Raw genomic sequence first — 15,320 nt, forward strand, 5'->3', positions numbered from 1 at the left:
CTAGGAGTGACTTCCAGAATAGCAATGCAGAACTGGCTCCCCAGGGAACTGCCACCTCTGTAAATATTAAGAATATGGAGAATCAGGAAGCTGCCTCTGGAATAATTGGCTTCAGAAATGCTTCCTGATCCAGGGTTCAAGAAGCTGCTTCCACAATGATGGCTCCAGAATCACAGAATGCCTGACATATTTGTACTGGCAAAACATGTAGATGCTCTGCATGCTGCCACTCAACACCCACAAAATCAGCATTGGGATACGGCACTGCTCTAAGTGGCCATGGAAACCCCAATGCTTCCAGAAGAAACCATAGAAGCCCCGGAGTCCCAGAGGAGACTTCTGCTTCACTTCTGTCTTGCTGTGGAGAATTTAGGTGGGACAAGGATGGGAGGAATCAGAGATCTCACAGACAGCTATGAAGGACTTCTCTCCCAATCGCTTCAATTCAACTTCCTGAGCCCCTGGAGATGTGACTACTGATGGCTTAATGCTGGAAGACCACTATCTGGACAGTTACAAAAAGTTCCCCCTTGGAGTCAGGCAGCTTAATTAAGGATGTAGTGGTATCTAGGAACTTCAGTACTATCCCCAGCCTTCATAAACTCTGCACAAACTCAGGTTCACAAATTCTATTATGGAAGTACTTTGTATGCCTTATCTTATCAGTCTTGTCCTCACTGCCACCCTGCTGGTATTATTACCTCCTCATTTTACAGGTGAGAAACAGAAGCCAATATGGGTGGTGTCTTCAGTATCACACAGCTGCAGAAGAAAATTCAGGTTTCTTGAGCCTAAAGCTTATTCAATTCACATTCTCTTTAATGAACGGAATCCAAATTACCTATGCAAAATTAGATAAGAAAGTGAACATTTAATTGGAATGAGAAAATAAATCAAGATAAAATATAATTTTTTAAAAAATTGGCAAACTAAAACATCACAAACTCACAAAAATAACAATATTTTTTACCACTCTGATAGCTCTAAAATAGATTTTCCCCTATGTTTTTTCTCTTTGATGACCTCTTCATGATAAAGATTTTATAAAGTACTTTTCTATAGAGAAAAAAAGAAAAATAATTTAATCTTTCCTCTAGCATCATTGATCAAAACTTTTTTATTATTGATAGTTTACAAATAACTCATGTAAGCTTTATAACTCATTATTGGTAATGACATATAAACTATTAGGATAGTTGTCAAATTTGGGAAAACATCTATCAAGTTTCTTTCATATGGGAACTATAGAATTTCAAGGTAACTATAAGATTTTTGTGCAGTGACTAATCTGAGACACTCTGAATTGAGGATACCCAGTGACCAATTTTGTCACTGTTATCCTTATTTAATTATGTATTATGCGTTTTATGTTATCTATGCTAGTACTCCATTTCAAATCAGCAAGAGATTTAAATATAGGAATTATGATGAATTTAAAATTCCCATTAAAAAGGAAAAATAATACGTGTTACATTTACAATGAGTATATGCTGCATTAGTGAGTGTATTTCTGAGAGAACAGAGCTTCTATTTTGATTCAGTGTTGATGAGAATCAGATCTTCCATTTATAAGTGCAGACGTCTGACGCTCCAAAGACTTTTCCACAAACTAGCTTCTGGCTCCTTCCATTTCAAGCTGTGCTTGTCTCCCTTACCCACTAGTGGGTATATATTCATTGCAGTCTACCTCTACCCTGCATCTTCCCACTGTAGCACTGGAATTATTAGTGGGTGTAGGAGAGTTCCTGGAGCTCGTCCCTGCACCAGGATACGAACAACACCTTAAATATAAATGAAACTGAGAGAAAACCATAAAAGTTCATCAGATTATACCCCAAATAAATCTATCCTCTACTCACCTTTTCTTTAACCAGATCTCAAAATGCTGGGACCATTAACATACCCTAACTCCAAGGAAAGTGTGACAGGGGATATGAGCGTGGAGAAAGGTAGCATTTTAAATTATTGTACTTCAAACATTTTACAGATCCACTTAGCCATGACAACATATTTGCAGGACCCCTTCCACGGCTTGGCATATAAAAGTCCCTGAAGCTTAAGTTCGTGTGGCCTCATAGTACATCAGCACAGCCAGCAACCCAGATCTGAAGCTTCTAACTCTACAGCAAGGCCTCTTTCAACTATGCCTGGAGACATTCCCATTCCAAGAAGCGTCCGCACATTCTTAGGGATATGTGCTTGCTCTGTATTAGCCACAATTAATAATCAGAAGCAGAGACATAGCCACTTAATATATATCAACCACCCTTCTGGGAGTGAGCTGTCATCCTCCAGTTCACTTTTCCTGAGCTGAGGAAATTGATAGGTCACTAGTGTCTGTGAATAGCACTCAAAAGATATGATATTTATTTTAGCTGCAGCTTCAAATCAGTGGCTATCTGCATTAAGAAGAATATCATTCTATAAAATACATTTGGTCTTCATTTTTCAAATGCTCCTGAAGAGAACATATGGTAATCTGTTTAACTCTGTATTCCACAGAGATACCTAGCCCCCATCCACCAAACACTCATGCTATTTTTATTATAAAATTTATGTCCTTTTAACACCCTAAATATTCCTCATCTCTGCTTAGATGGTTAAAAATACCTAAAGCTAAAAGACTGTCCTGTTTACCATCAAATTCATTAGTTATGCCCTATAGACTTTAAATATAACAGAAATATTACTCACTAGAGGTTGGACAGGTATATATAGGCAAAGGCCATATTCTTCTGGGTTTCAGATATGAATTATTTGGAAGGTATTTGTGTTGCATCAGAACCCATGCTAATATAAACTCTTGATTTGATCTTCTGAGCTATTTGTCTCCTGTTAGAAGCCAACCCCTGTGAGTGTTTTTGATTGTCCAGTTTTGAGGCTATATTTCAGAATCTAATTGTTTTCCCAGATCTGAATATTGCTTCTCCTTGCTTCTATTCCCCCATCAGTAGTGCCACATAAAATACTGATTTTACTTCTTAAATATCCCTGAGCTTACAGCCCTTCCCTACTCTTGATGACAGCACGATCTGGAACATGGCAATGGAAACTCCAGGCCTCCATACTAAAGATGCAGTTATTACAAATGTTAAAACCATAAAACAGAGCTGGTGTTTAATTGGAAGTTGCTTGCCAATGCAAGGAAGGAAGCATATTTCCAAAAATTTGGTTTGGGAAAAAGAGGGAGTTTCTCTAAAAAATCAATACAGTTCTTTCTCCCAAAGCAAGCATAAACATGAAATATTAACCTGCCTTCCCTCACACATAGCAGCATTTCCAAAAAATGGTCTATGAACAGGAAATGCTATGTGATCAAATATACTTAGAAAATACTTTATTTCGAATCCTTCTTTGGTTTTCATAACATATATTAGCAAATATAAGGCTCTAGAATTCTTACCCTAAAACAATAAACAAAATCCTCTTAATTTTTTTTGTTTTCCAATTGCCCTTAATCATGAATTCCTTTTCCTCTAACATTCAGCAAAACTGTTTGTTCCAAAACCCACACTTTATATAATGCTGCCAAAATTAATTTATTCTTTTTTTAGTGACATATTATACATTTAATGAATAGGATTTATGAATAGAAGAACATCTTGATAGGTTTAAGACTGTTTAACTAAACTTGCTTTTTGTATTTTATTTTGAGATTGGGAAAGACAAAAGAAGAAATGCTGCATAAAATGCATATAAATTTTCTGTAAACTTCTGAATTGAGTATCAGAATTTAGGGTTTGAGTTCTGAAGAAATTGAATTGCCTTTCTGCAACAACCCCAAACCATGATTACCATGAATAGGCAATGAACTACCAAGCATTCATTTATTCATACATTATTCACTTACTCTTTTATTTATTGAGCATCTACACTGCTCTTGGCACTAGAGATTCCATTGATAATTTGCCTAAAGGGAGTTGGTAGTCTATGGATGGATAAACATTAAACAAATAATAGCACAAATCCATATTAATTTTCAAATGATGTCACTTTTTTAGAGGTGAAGAAAATGGTGCAATGATGATATATAACAGGGGCAAATGACCCAGTTTGGGGGAAGAAGATATCAAGGTGGGCTTCTTTGAGGAGGTGGCACTTAAAATGATTCTTTAAAATTTATTTTAATTAGAGAAGTTGTAGGTTTACAGAAAAATCATCTAAAATTACAGCATTCTCATATATCTTCTTATTAACACTTTGCATTAATGTAATACCTTTGTTACAGTTGATGAAAGAATATTAAAATTGTACTACAGTTCATATTTTACAAAAGAAGGGTTTATTTTGTTTCCCCATATCTTAAGAGAATATGTTAAGTTGAAGTAGAAAGTAAGAGTATCCCAGCCTAAAGAAAAGAATATGCAGGAATATGCAGGAAGGGATTTCACTTGTTGAAGGAAATTAAAGAAGGCTGCATCACTGGAACCTGGAGAAAGAAAGATTGGAATCTGGGCTGAAGAGGTAAATAGTAAAGCCAGTAAAATATATATGGATATTTCAATGCAAGGGGCAATAGGAAGCATGGTTGATTAATCCTCCTGGTTTCAAAGTAAGACTAAAATAAGTTCTTGGTTTGGAGAACAAGATGGATTCTACCTGGATCCACTTACAACTTCATAATAGATTAGATCAAAATAAATGGTAAGAATTAAGCAGCTCAAAATGAAGGAGATTCCTCTTCTGTAAGATGAACCAACTCAGTTCGAAATCCAGGAATTCAGCAGTCATGTCTCATCGTGACTACGCTGCCATTCAACTGAAGTCAACATCACCACATGAAAACAACCCAAAGACCCATCACCTAGTCAGTGTGGCCCACAGGGTCGTGATGGCCCCAAATCCATCTTACCTTTTACTCTTCTCTGCACCTCTCAGAAAAACTTGTTCTGATCACAGGTAGTGAAAAAATGAAGAGAGGAGGTGGCATTTCCATCCCCGTAACAATAATCTTCTCAGAGCATGTCATCTTTAAAAATAATTCCAAGTTATCCCAGTAATAGTGCCTGGCTATCTGGGACTTGTTTAGCAGAACGGCTGGCTTCAAATATTTCTGGAAGATGACTTTTAAAATTCAGAGCCCATGATTTCAAGACTAGAGGTGAGCATTTGTGATCAAGTATTATGCCCTCAGACTCGAAATACTTTATATGGCCTGGGACCAGAAGAGGAAAACCTCCCAGAACTTAGTGGCTAGTTCTTGGGAGGAGAGTGCCTTATTCAAATTATGTGTAACAAATGATAATAGTAATAAGATTGTCTCAATTCCTCAAACTATTCTCTTTGCTTCCTATGTCTGTGGAAATGGCATTTCTAAGTTCTAACCAACTAGCCATTTCTTTCCTAGGCCTCACTGTGCACATCCAGACAGCCTAAGCCCTGATCGACCACTCTCCCACATCTACTCCTTTGCCTCTTCTCAAACTCAAATCCAACTCAGGTCAATTTTTATTATCCCTTTTTAGAGAGGTATCTTATAACAATGGACAGACCATGGGCTTCCTTGTCAGAAAGCTCTGGGTTAGATTCAAATACATGGTCAACTCTTGAGAAGTCACTGCCCTTTGATGAGCCCTGCTTTCTGCATCTACCAAATGGCCATCCATCCGGGTCAGGAAGTGCAAAGTAGTGGTAGTTCTGAGCACACTGGGAGTTGGGTCCACCCAAATTTCAGTCTTTGCTCTTTCATGTGTTGTTCCCTTTTTTTTTTTAATTTCCAATTTTTTAATGCAATTTTATTGAGATACATTCCCATACCATATAATCATCCAAAGTGTACAATCAGTGGTTCACAGTATCATCATATAGTTGTGTATCCATTACCACAATCAATTTTTTAACAGTTTCACTAATCCAAAAAATAAAAATAAGAAAGAACATCTAAATATCCCATACCTCTCATCCCCCCATTATTTATTTAATTTTTGTCTACTCATCCATCTACACATCGGATAAAGGGAGTGTCAGTCACAAGATTTTCATAATCTTTCATGTGGTTTTGAGCAAATCATTTAACCCCTGCAAACCTCAGTTTCCTCTTCTAGACAACAGAGGCATAGTAAGAAGTGCCTCATGGCTTTGTTGTGAGAACACAGTGAGACAATACACGCACAATGCTTAGGATGGTGCTACAACAAAGTGAGCACCAAATAATCTTAATTAGATTATTAATATTAAGACTTGACCTGGTCTCACTGGGCTCATCCAAATGGGACTCCAAGACTGACATTCCATATCACTCTGTCTGGATGCCACGTGCCTTCTGTAAACCCCTCTTGGCCACACATGCTGACACAGATGTAAAAGCCCTTCCTTCCCCTGTACCTACCCACTCTCATGCATTCCCACAGCCACCCTCAAGGTTGCCTGCTTTCCACCCTCTCCTGGCTTGATAGCTCTTTAGGCTGAGAACCATGTCTTTCTCATGTGCATGTAACTGGCAATAAATATTTCTTGGCAATAATATTGGATGCATTTGTTGCCCTGCCCTGCAAAGCCGCATTCTTGCTGATTCACTCCACACTTGGAGGATGCCAATGCTGCCTTGCAGTGGGCTGGCTAGCTTCCCAGCTGCACACGTGAGCTCCAACCCACAACTTGAAGACAACCTTGCCCACTTTCATCCCAGGCATTTGGAGACTCAGGATTTCAATTTCCCAAAATCAATCCAAAGGTAGAAAGCTTCCATTTTGAAATTTTACTAGTTTTACTAGTTTTCTCTCATTGCCATATCGGAATAATGTGATGAATGGAATGAACCTTTTCAGTATAGTTAGGGTTTTGCATGTGTGCGTGTGTGTGTGTGTTTGTGTGTGTGTGTGGAGGGGTGGATGGGTGGATATAGCAAAGGCGGCGTAGTACATTAAGAGCAAAATTAGGCTACCTGGATTCCAATCTTAGACTTACCAGTCACCTTAGCACCTTAGCCAAGTTACTGTGCCTCTCCATTCTTTCTTTTCTCCTCTGTAAAGGAGAGATGATATTAACTCTTACTTGATAAAATTGTCAATACACATAAATGTTTAGAACATTGCCTGGCACGATACTCATCAATTAGTGCTAGCTATTAGCATAAGTAGTTACTTCATGATTAGTCTATTATAAGCAAGTATAAAACATGACTTTAACACTCTTCCCTCCACACCTCCACCCCCAGAGTAGTTTAGGGCTCACTATTAGGTACGTTCTTGTAAGTTTCCTTTATAACCCATGGAGGGTTGGAGGGCACCTACTATGTGCCTGACACTATGCCAAGAGGTAGGAATAGTGGAGTAAAGACAGACGAGGTTCCTGCTCGTATGCAAGGAAAAATATATAATTAACATATACATGTACAAGATAATTTGATTTATATGTGCTATGAAGCTCATAAAATGGGATGTGGGAATCGAAAGCTACTAGAGAGACAACTTTTGATAGGTGGTTAGGGAAGATTTCTATAAGAAGGTGATATTTAAACTGAGACCTGTAGAGAATAAAGGAATTACCTTGTGAAAAGCTAGGAGAACAGAATTCCAGACAGATGGAAAAAAATGACTAATCAAGTATTTACCAGAATAATGTCTATCTCACTAACCTAGACCTGAGGTCAGCAAACAGTAGCTCATGGGACAATTCCAGCCTGTGGCTTGTTTTTGTAAATAAAATTTTAATGGAGCATAGTCATGCCATTTGTTTATATATTGTCTGTGGGGACTTTCATGCAGAGTTGAATAATCTTGATAGAGAATGTACGCCCACAAGCATTCCCACAATATTTACTATTTTTCCCTTTACAGGAGAAGTTACCTGACCCCAGATTTAGACCATAATATGCAAGAAAGTAAGGACCACATTAGTCTGCCTTGGTCACTGCTGCCTCCTTCAATACTAGTTGTCCCTGACGTAGTAGAACCAGTGGACAACTTGAGAAGGTATACATGCAAGATATTGAGTGCCTGTCAAAAATTTTATGACATTTTATTTTTAATGAAATGTCTTTGAATGATGGTTTCAGAATGGGTAGTTTTCCTTCGGGAGAATGTTGTTGGTTTCCACATACATGATCAGAGAAGTTGTAATGCAGAGTGGTTGGTTGCCCAGGCAATAGCTACACCTTCATCCCACCACAGGTATTTCCTGCAACTGGTCCACCCTGAAACACAGTTGAGGTTCTGCAGAATGCCAGCCAATCTGTCAGGGATCAAAGTACAATGTGACCAGCACTTTGCCAGCTTTGTAGGCAGCCTCACGATGGGTAAAATGCTCATTCAGAGCCACAGCCTTTCAATTCAGTATACGCTAGGGTTTCTCAATCTTGGAACCATTTATATTTGGAGCCAAAGAGGTTTTTCTTGTGGAGACCGTCTTGCTTATTGTAGGATGTTGAAGTAGCATCCCCCCTCCACCCACTAGAGGCCAGTAGCATCCCTACCCCCAGCTGTGACAAGCAAAAATGTTTCCAGACATTGCCTTGTGTCCCAGGGCCGAAGAAGGAACTAACCTCAATTGAGAAGAACTGGCATACACTGGAAGCCTCCTCCTCTTTCGATGAGGAGTTTTAGCTACTGGCAGCAAATGCTCTCAAAAATGAATGGTTAGAGAGCCATACTATTTAGTAGCCACCCTTTCAATTCAAATCACCCTGGGCATACTTTCACATCCACTTAGGGGGAGTGTGAGTGCCAGTGAAAAGTGACAATGTTAATAATTCCCAATAGCATTATGGAAATTAACTTTTCCTATTATGGGCATAACTTTTAAAAACTGCTTCATTTAATCTGAGGTTGAGGGTTACTTTTGTACCTTCTTTGGAGTTGGGGCACTGTTGTGGTTGTTTTAAAAATTCTCAGACACAAATGAAATCCAAGTGCTTAGATCCTACAGAGCTCATAGATCACACATGACAAGAAACCTTTGGATTCTGTCTTTGCTATTCACGAAGCCTGAACTTGACTTACCTGCCTACCGCTGATAGCTACTGCTCAATAAGGTGCCATGCCCAGAGCCAATGCGCCCTGGATCATCTCTGAAGAGAGGATGTGAACCCAGAACAAATGGGAGATAGAGGAAATAGAGTGTGACAAGCATCTGGGTGGGTTCAGTGTCTTCATCGAAAGGAGACAGCAGCAAAATGACTTCTTTAGGAAGGGCAATTTAGAACAGTGCCTTCTTGGCCTAATTGGATATTGAATCTCAACATTTACGGGTACTTCATGCATTTACGTACCTAACATCAGTGTCATTTTTTTTTTTATATAGTACACTTTATTATTATACAAAAAATAATTCTAACAATAGTCTTTCTAACAAAGAAGAGATTATAGGTTACAAGCTAGCAACCTACAAACACACATGCACACACATATATGGCTCACATTTTATTTTAGATTTGAATTGTCAACATTTAAAACTCAGGAAACTTTCCATTGAAAATTTTTATCTCCGACTTTTCTTGAAAATAACAAAAGATCTGGCACAACAGCATACCTATACTCTTAAATGATGACAATCCATTGGAGAGGAGCAGTAGGGTCTGCGCTTTTCCATTCATCCCATTTACCACAATTCCCCCCCACTCCCTAATACTTAACTTTGCACACTTTACACATTTAGATTAGCTGCCTGGGAAGTGCAGCCATTTCTGTTTGCAACTGCTGGGATAGTGCGCTTTTATGTTTATTTTTGCTTTCTTCCTATGGTCAAGCCAAGTCTCTTTTCACTTTCAAATAATCTTGCCCCTAAGGCATTACTTCCATGACAGTTAGCCTGACTATTCTTATCTAAATTTCTTCCTCTCACTAATTTTTACCATTTAAAAATATCATACTTCATTTATGATAGCATTTCTGAAAAAGTGCATTGTGGAACAAATATAAATTTATATAATGTATGTTTATAAAAGGATTTAATGATTGAGTTAATTAAGAAAATTTGATAGTGCACAAATTTAAAGCAATTTCTTTGCAGCAGTACTTTTCAGAGACTAAAATGCAAACGCGTTTTGTGAATTTCTAAGAGGAGGGCAGAGTAAGTATTTCCTAGTTTTCTATGGAACTTCAGAAAATTATTGTTTCATTTTTGCTTGCCTTTTTAAAAAAGTGTATACACAGTATCCGGTATTTTTGATAAGTGTTTACAACCACAGATGTGTTGTAGAGAAGAGGAGGTGGGGAGGGGTAGACACCATGAGGGGAGCACCTCCTTGTTTGATAAGCTAAGATCATTAAAAAAGCAGAATGTGACCGTCAACAATAAACACCTTTGTATCTAAGAAAAGTCATTTTAATCATCCCAAAAAGCATAAAAATATGGATACAAGACCACTCTTTATAGTGAGTATATTTAGTCTCTGAAATATATGCTCCATTTTTCTCTTTCCATTATTTCCTTGAAGATTTGTGAAAATTTTGTCGCAGACTATTACCAACGTGCAAAACTGAATTTGGGAAATATTGGTCTATATTACATTGAATCCGGCAATAACATAAAGTCAAAAGTCACTGTAAAAATAGTTCACACAGGCGGGCCGCGGTGGCTCAGCGGGCAAGAGTGCTTGCCTGCCGTGCCGGAGGACCCTGGTTCGATTCCCGGCCCCAGCCCATGTAAAAAACAAACAAACAAACAAAATATAATAAAACAAGAAAATGTTTAAAAATGTTTCCCTTCCTTCCTTCCATCCTTCCTTCCTTCTCTGTCTTTCCTTCCTTTCCTCCCTCTCTCTTTAAAAAAAAAAAAAAAAAAAAAAATAGTTCACACATAAGAGAAGAGGTAACAGGTTCGCAAGGATAGGTTTTCCATGAGGCTGTGACATACACTGAAACAATAGGGAAAGAAGGGTAAGACGAAAGTGAACTTTCTCTTTGAGTGGCTTTTGCATCTTCCTTTCCACTAAACCGGATCTTACACTCTGGGAGGTTTTTAAATCTTTCTTGAGCTGTAGGTGACCTGATTCAGGAAGGCACTTCACAGGGTGGCCCTTTGTGGACTGACACTGATGGCGTGAGAGTGACGATTCAGGATGTAAAGTGAATGATCCTGGCAGTTGGGGTCAGAATAAGGTGGTATACTTTAAGAATTGAGCCAGTGAAGTCTAAAAGCTTAATTATGTTATTTAAACTCTTTGGGATGAAAACAGGTGATGATTCTTAGATTGAATATGCCCCACTTATTCAGCACGTGGAGAGATCTTGCCCTTTGGCTAGTGGGTTGTTACTTCTCATTAAGAGCAAATGTCTTGATTCCTAACAGGTAGTAACTTCATATAATCGCTAAAATACTTTATAAAATCATTTTTTTTTGCCATTTGACCCTTACTTGTTGATTAGGGTGATAAAATAATTTTTATTTTAAGGGGGATCTATTTCTCTTTTATTGCTGAATAAGCTAATTTCTCCTTGAGATTAACAAATCCTTGAAGACAGGAACTGCAACTATGCATTTTAGGATTCTCACTGTCTGGTGCATAGTATGTTCTCCCTAAGTGCCTCTGTCAGTGAATAAATAAATGAATGTGAACACAGAGAATGAATGAAGACTAAAAGGTAGCATGTTCCATTTTTTTTCATCTTGCATTTTCTTAATGTAAACTTTTAATTTTGAGATAATTTTAGTCTCACATGTAATAGTAAGAAATAATATAGAGAGGCCCGATGCACCCGTTACCCAGTATTCTCCAAAGGTAATACCTTGTGAAGCTATAGTACAATAACACAACCAGGATATTTTTGATATTGATATGGTAAAGCTATGAAACATTTTCAACTTGACAAGGATTCCTCGTGTTGCTCTTTTACAGCCACACCCACTCCCATCCTACTCCTACCTCCACTCAGACACCTGGCAACCACTAACCTCCATATCTACAAGTTTATTTCCATAAGGTTATTAAAAGGGAAACATACTATATATAACCTTTGGGATTGGCTTTTTTTCACTCAGCATAATTTCCCTGAGATCCATCTAGGTTGTTGTGGTTATCAATACTTCGTTCCCTTTTGTTGCTGAGTGACATTCTGTTGTACGGATATATCACAATTGGTTTACCCGTTCACTTGCTAATGCACATTTAGATTATTTCCAGTTTTAGCTTATTACAAATAAAGGTGCTTTGTACACACTACTTCACTGATTTCCTCTTTTTTTTCTGTGTTTCATTGATAACAGTCTTATCTTTCTTACTTCCTTTCTTCTGCTTGCTTTGGGTTCATTTTGCCCTTTTATTCTAGGTTCTTGAGGTGGGAGCTTATACTATTGATTTGAAATTTTTTCTTTTCTCTAATTTATGCCTGTCAGTCCTGCTATAATTATGACCCACAAAGTTTAATATGTTTTATTTTCATTTACATCAGTTATATGTATTTATTTTATTTTATTTATCTTAAGACATTCTCTTTGACCCAAGGATTAATTGAGATGGTGTTATTTAGTTTCCAAATATTTTGAGATCTTTCTCTTCTTTGTGAGTTACTGATTTCTAATTTGATTTCATTGTGATCAAACACACTGGCTGATTTCAGTGTTTTAAAATTTGTTGAGTTTTGTTTTATGTTTCAGGATATCATCTACTTGGAATATATTCTGTGAGCACTTGGAAAGAATGTGAATTCTACTTATTTCGGGTGGAGTGCTCTATAAATATCTATTAGATCTTATTGTTTGATGGCCTTGTTGAGTTCCTCTATATTCTTGCTAATTTTCTGTCTCATTGTTTTATCAGTTGTTGATAGAGAGTGTTGAAGTCTCCAACGATAGTTGTGGATTTGTCTATTTCTCCTTTCAGTTCCATCAGTTTTTACTCCACAGTTTGAAGCTCTCTTGTTTGATAAAAACACAATTAAGATTACTATGTCTCTGTGATTTATCTGCCTTTCTATCATTATATATTGTCCCTCTCTGTCTCTGGTAATTTTGTGTGTGTGTGTGTCTAAAGTCCACTTTAGCTGATTATAGCCACCCCTGCTTTCTATTTTGAATAAAGTTTGTATGATATGTTTTTTCTATCATTTTAGTGTTAACCTGCCTATATTGGTAGATTTTACGTGTGTTTCTTGCAGATAGCATATAATTGGATCATGTTTTTCAATCCACTCTGCTGTTCTCTGTCTTTTGATCAGTGTATTTAAGCCATTTACATTTAATGAAATTATAGAGATGTTAGGGCTTAAGTCTGTCAGTTTTGTTTTGTTTTGTTTTCTATGTTCTGTTTTTCATGTCTCTATTTTTTTTCTGCCCTCCTGTGGATTATTTCAACATTTATGAATTCCATTTTTATTTATTTATATTGTTTTTTTTAATGCATTGCTTTGTGTAGCTTTTTAGAAGTTACTACAGGTATTACATTATATATACATAACTTATCACATACTACTGATGTCATCATTTTACCAATTCAAGCAAAGGGTAGAAACCTTAACTAACTTTACATTCCTTTACCTTCCAGTGTTTATATTTTCTTAAATATTTCTTAATATTTCTTCTACATACATTATGAACTACTTTAGACAGTATTAGAATTTTTGCTTCAACTGTCAAATATAAGTTAGAAAACTCAAGAGGAGAAGGGACATCAATTGTAATTACCTATATTTTGCTTCTGCTTATTTTCTCTCTTCTTGATGTTCCTAGATTTCTTCTATTATAATTTCTATTTTGAAAAACTGTTTTACAATAGGTCTACTGGTGGCAAATTCTCGTTTTCCTTAATTTAAGAATGACTTCTCTTATTCTTCATTCCTGAATGATATTTTTGTGGGAATAGATTCAGAGTTGACAGTTTTCTTTCAGCACTTTAAAATTATTGTGGTACTTCCTTTCGGCCTCTGTGGATGCTGATGAGAAATCTGCAGTCATTTGAATTGTTTTTCCCTTGGTATCATTTGCCCTTTGTTGCTTCCAAGATGTTTTCTTTGTCTTTGGTTGTCAGAATTTTTACTGTAATGTGCTTTGGTATGGATTTCTTTGAGTTTATCCTGTTTGGGGTTGTCTTGTTTTCTTGAATCTGCAGGTTTGTGTTAAACTGGAACATTTTCAGCCATTATTTCTTCAACTATTTGTTTCATGCCTATCCTCTTATTCCTTTCCCTCTGTTATAGTCCCACAGTTTCCTGAGAGTCTATTAATTTCTCAGTTTCTTTTCTCAGTCATTCAGGTTGAGTAACTTCTATTGTTCTGTGTTTCAGGTCCCTGATTCTTTTCTGTGCACCTTCCATTCTGCTACTGATCCCATCCATTAAGATTTTATTTAGTTCAAATTTTCCATTTGGTTCAACTTTATATCTTCTATTTCTTTAGGGAGATTTTCTATTTATTTATTGAAACTTCTTTTTCATGTGTTTCAAGTGCATTTGTAATGGATTGTTGAAGTATTTTTATGATGGCTACCTTAACATCTTTGTCAGATAATTCTAATATTTCTGTCACATCCATTCACTGTTTTTTTTTTTCATTCCATTTGAGATCTTCCTGATTGTCATTATGACAAGTGATTTTTAATTGAAAGCTGGGCATTTTGGGTATTATGTCTTGAGATTCTGGATCTTATTTGAACCTTCTGCAACACTCCAACAGAGATTGGAACATCATCATGTTATTGTCATGAATATCAGATTTCCTCAGCCTGTGTTGACGTCAGCAAGTGGGGGCATGGGGCTCCTCCCTCCTGTTAGGTGCAGGTAAGAATTATAGCTAGTCTCCACTAATATTAGTTGTATTAGTGGTTGTATTAGTTGTATCCAGTAGGAAGGATAGGGAAAATAATGTATACTTTCCAAAATAGAAGTCCTCATTTTGCATTTAAAAATGGAAACTAATACATAATAAAAATGGAAACTAATTGCAATGTTCTTTTTGAAAATCATGTTTTTTTTAATATAAATGGACACTTGTCCAAATATTATTTCAGTGCCCATCCATCTATAAGCAGCAATAATCAAAATCTAACTGGTGAGCAGTGGGTACACCATTGTCAGTATGATATTAAATTTGATGCTCTGTTTCAAAACCAAATTCCCATTCATCTTCACTTCCTTATTTGCATGCATAAAATACATATATTTTGATGTATTACTTTTCCTTTAGTTACTGATCCCTCTTACAGAAAAACAGTTTACTTTGAGTTATCATTTCAGAACATAAAGGCAAAGAAAGGTCAAAAACCTATAGTTTAAGACATTTGTCTTGATTTTACTTCCATTCTCTTTTCCTAGGGTTAGCAAAAGAAAACATTACAAAATATACCTTCTCCTACTTTTCCTTTGAAAATAAGTTTTTTCTTTTCTTTTTTCTTTTAAGTGCATGAATGTGAGAACTTACTGAAGCCCTTTTTAAAATAGTGGAGGAAG

At 36.7% G+C, this 15,320-nt stretch overlaps 1 long non-coding RNA gene across 7 annotated transcripts in view; it reads right to left on the reverse strand.

Moving 5' to 3' along the window:
- Positions 1-15,320, reverse strand: part of LOC143644593 (uncharacterized) — a 369,167-nt gene that overhangs the window by 8,026 nt on the left and 345,821 nt on the right. For 6 of the 7 annotated variants that reach the window (XR_013156775.1, XR_013156779.1, XR_013156774.1 and 3 more), the window contains one exon: positions 702-841. The exons of the other annotated variant lie outside the window; for it this stretch is intronic. This is a non-coding gene — a long non-coding RNA (uncharacterized LOC143644593). The remainder of the gene's footprint in view (positions 1-701; positions 842-15,320) is intronic. 7 annotated transcript variants of the gene reach the window in all.

This window comes from Tamandua tetradactyla, chromosome 1 (assembly GCF_023851605.1).
Source record: "Tamandua tetradactyla isolate mTamTet1 chromosome 1, mTamTet1.pri, whole genome shotgun sequence".
Taxonomy (NCBI): Eukaryota; Metazoa; Chordata; class Mammalia; order Pilosa; family Myrmecophagidae; genus Tamandua; species Tamandua tetradactyla.